The sequence below is a fragment of the Hydractinia symbiolongicarpus genome, chromosome 8, assembly GCF_029227915.1.
Source record: "Hydractinia symbiolongicarpus strain clone_291-10 chromosome 8, HSymV2.1, whole genome shotgun sequence".
In the NCBI taxonomy this organism is placed as follows: domain Eukaryota; kingdom Metazoa; phylum Cnidaria; class Hydrozoa; order Anthoathecata; family Hydractiniidae; genus Hydractinia; species Hydractinia symbiolongicarpus.
Genome location: NC_079882.1, coordinates 10,256,535 through 10,260,767, shown reverse-complemented (window position 1 = coordinate 10,260,767; position 4,233 = coordinate 10,256,535). Strand labels below are relative to the sequence as shown.

General features: G+C 31.6%; 1 long non-coding RNA gene across 1 annotated transcript; it reads right to left on the bottom strand.

The window, feature by feature from the left end:
• Positions 1-494: 494 nt before the first annotated feature.
• Positions 495-2,755, bottom strand: LOC130655946 (uncharacterized). Its single transcript, XR_008984795.1, has 2 exons — positions 1,170-2,755; positions 495-1,063 (listed from the first exon to the last, which is right to left on the bottom strand). It is a non-coding gene; the product is annotated as an uncharacterized LOC130655946 (long non-coding RNA).
• Positions 2,756-4,233: the final 1,478 nt, after the last annotated feature.

Sequence of the window (4,233 nt, the reverse complement as noted above, 5' to 3'; positions counted from 1 at the left end):
TTTTCTGTTTGTTTTTCTTATCTTTTATGTTAATTATCATATTATGTTACGTGTTGATATATTTTTTCTTTTACCACTCTACTGATAAAATTTAATAAACTTTTGATTAATTTTGACTAGCTGCCGTAACCAAAATTTCCTTGTATGATAAGTTTCTATATATTTTAAGGTTAGAAAGATCGACGGCACCTTTCGTGTGGTTTGATTTTATCTTTTGTGGAAAAGGATTCATGTGATAGATTATTGAAGTATTGTAATTATGGAAAATGACATATTATGGTCCTGAAGTTCCTGTTTTACATGTAGAAGAAGGAAAAATATAAAGTGCCTCCAGTTTTCCTACAAAAAAGATTCTTTATGATTGGTTTCTATAAATTTTTTGGCGCTATGTTAATTACACATATATAGTGGATATACTTCTGTCTAACCTCGTCTCCGGGTCTCTTCTTAGACGAAGTAAGTTAAGTCAATGGAAACGTGTTGATAAAAAAACATTTTCGTCTAGAATATATATTTAAGATAAATAAATAAATATATATTTACATCTATATGAACTATTTATATCTAATTAGAATAAAAACACTAACAAAAAATAATTTATTATGATCAACATATTTATATAACTTATTTAAATTATTTAGTCATAGGGTCCGATTGAAGTGATATCACATTTACGGGAGGGACATTCGGAACTATAAATTCTTCTGAGAATATGTTTTTGACGACGTAATGATCAAGCATCGTTTATCCCATAATGGCGTCCAATGTAGTTCAACTACAATTTTTTTAAATTAGCTTCCACTTTCTTCATTCTTTTTCTTAACTTTGCTATCATCGTTTTCCCTGTCTTTTTATCGCACTTTGTCCGACATCTATACTGTCCGTCTTTGCATGTTTTGAACAATAATATATCCGAATTTACGCACTGTTGAAATTTTGTTCGACATTTGAAGATACAAATCATCTTCGACTCGTTTTTATCACGAGCGATCGGAGCTGTGTGTACATAGCATATATTTATCACGACTGCGATTACCAACAAACACTTCATGTTGTCACAAAACTGAAAAAAATAAAAAGAACATTAGATCAGCTCATTAAATGCACAGCAATTCACTTTACATTTAGTAATCGTTAAAAAAGCTGGAAAAGCCATTATTAATACCTACCATTTAGCCTCAGTGTTGATTAATCAAACTTGGAAATCGTTGCGAGTCTTACTTCTCCTTTTAACTTCGAACGTATAATGACTTAAGCATGTTCTGGCCGGCTTATTTATACCTTATTATAAACAATAACTATTGTTCATTATTTGTTATAATTACTTTTGCTAACAAAAAACATTGACATAATGAATTCTCAAAATTAATACAATTATTGTTTTTCTTGGCAGCGAATCAAACGCAGGTAATAAAGTGGATATATATAAATAGAAGAGGGAATATTGAAAGCTCAATTTTTTTTTATAGCTACGTAACTTTCTTATCTCGAAAACTTAATATGATTTAGTGTATCTCGTATGTTATCAAGGGCGCTATTAAAAATTGCGTAAGGCATTGACAGCTTGCATAAAAATGTCTCTACTATTTTTTATTTGGTAAGACAACACGATTTATTTACCAGGAAAGCTAAATATTCATTGCTTAGAATTTTTAAAAAATATAAACAAATGATGGGAAAGACAAGATGTATAAAATATTAGATTAACATTTTTTTTTCAAAAAACTCGGAATTCTTATCATTTTTAAAATATTTTAATCAGGATAATTCAGGAAGTTGTCAATGAATGAATGAAGCGTACTTCTTGCATACGTTTGCTAATTATCTGTACTTTCGAAGAAATAGCTGTTCTCATCTACCTCTCTGTGTCTCACACCGTAACAGGATGTTATATCAAACAATATTGTTTGATTATAATTATTTATCCTTATCTATAATGGTCACACCACATCCAAAATGTTACACATTAGCGTTAAATATACTGATTATATGAACAGTGAGTTATTATTATGTAAATATAAATTTTAACCAAGCGTCTTTACGCTAGACTGGAAAAGTATTTGTAATTCTGTCTAGCCGGCGACACTCTCAAGTCGGTATTGCATTTCCTTAATATTGAAATATGAAAATACAAATACGCAAAGTTGTTCATAACTTTATTTACTTTAAGGCACCTAGCTTTTCTTGTCTTTTGTTTATTGCAGTCAATGCAGGTGACAATCACTAGTTCTTTCATGAAATTAGACAAACATAAAATATACCGTTTCAGCTCATGCTAATAGAAGCAGCTAAAAAAATTAAAAGTCATTCAGTTTTTTTTTTAAGAATTGTTCTTATAGACGGCGTTTATGCTCTTTGCTGGAGACATTTCTGTTCAAAAGGGTAGCCAAGAGCTAATCTTTGTGAAGATGGATTACACACAGTTCGATTCATTAAATTAATGACAATTTAATACCTTAGTGACGAAGCGTGCCGCGGGTTAAAAAGCCTATCCGTCAATAAATGAACAAACAACAAAAAATTCCGTCTAATCCCATCTTAAGATTTCGGTTTACGTTTTAAAACACAAACAATAAACTGTGCATATTAATTACTCCATTATTAACGAGTTTTTTTATAAAATAACTATCAGTTGAAAGTTGGTGATTTTCTGAGAGTATTATAAGAATTATCGCCTTCTTTACGAGTTTAAATATTAGGTTGCAATGAAAAAATTTGAATCAAAACATAAAAATAGGAAACAACAGGTATGGCCGTCACCCTCGTCCCCAGGGTTTTTTGTCTTTTTTGATATGGAAGTCGTCTTCTCTCATATCAAAAAGACAAAAAACCCTGGGGACGAGGGCGGCATGATCATAAAAAATTTGATCAATTATGAGCATGCAGGATCTCTACACTTTGTTTTTTTAACCCTAAGCAACCAGATGTTAAATTGTTAAGTAACTTTTAGTGATGAAATTATCAAAATTGATGAGAAAAACAGAGCTGGAAAGTACACTATTTTCTTTTTGTGTATGTTTTAAAAATTATGTCCATGTTTTAAAAATTATGTCCCAAGCAATTCAAACACGGACTTGACAATCCAAATAAATGTGATGAAATACAAAGCTAAAAATTTAACAGTGTAAAACATTTTTCGCTGTGTTTAAAAACTATTTATAACACTATATAATCCAAGCATTTTGTTTTTGTTGGACTGTCAGCAACCTCGTCCCTAGGACTATTTGCTTCTCAACGACGCTGCACTTTCTGATCGTTTTCGTCGCCACGTTAAAGGTACTGGGGTTGGCTCGGTGAGTACTTTAAAAGTCAAACATTAACCAAAAACATCTTAACAGCTCTGAAAAACAAACATAAAGTTTTAAGTACCCAAATTGTTTGGATATATTTTCTAGAATCTTAACCAACCTAATTCCCAACTTAGTTACCGCACGATTTATTTTTTCTTGATAAAAAAGAATAATCCACTTCTCAATAACAATCGCAAAGTAACCGCACTTAGCTGGACGAATCAGTTTATTGGAAAATAAGGAACAAATTTAAGAGGCTCTTCAACGCAGATTATAAACAAAATACAGGCTGAAATAAAATTTGTAAATAGAATCATCGAAACGGTAGTTTCCAACCTCGTCCCTAGGGTTCCTTGCCTTTAGCAGCCTTGGCATCGGGCAACAAACTCTGGAGACGAGGATGTTAAGTTATATACGTATAGCTAAGTAGAATAGTTTGTGAGTAATCACGGCTTTTAACTGCGTAACTATTGAAACTGTGCTAAAATAAAGGTCTTCATCTAAAATTTAACGCAGGTACGTTTACCTGGGTATAAATTAACCTTGATCCCAGGACCTGTTGTTTCTTTTTGTACATATGTTCTCATGATCTAGTGATATATGGTTCTTATTTTCACAGAGACATAAATTAAACAGGATACAAGAACGCACAAACATCGTTTATATTGTAAGAAGTTAGTCAAGCCTTATCTAACGATGGTGAAGGTCTGGAAGCGAGTTTTCCTGATAAGAGAGTTATTCCATATCCGGTGGATGTATTCCTACTCTTGACATCAGCATAGTGATGCTTTTGACAAGTCGTAACATTCGTAACAATGGCTGACATCATAAAATCATGTTACCTCACTGCTAGTCAGTCATTATTGAAATTTAACAGACAATAATATTAATCTGCAAAAGACGACCTTTCTGGATATGTCATCAAGATTATAATTTTTCTTAT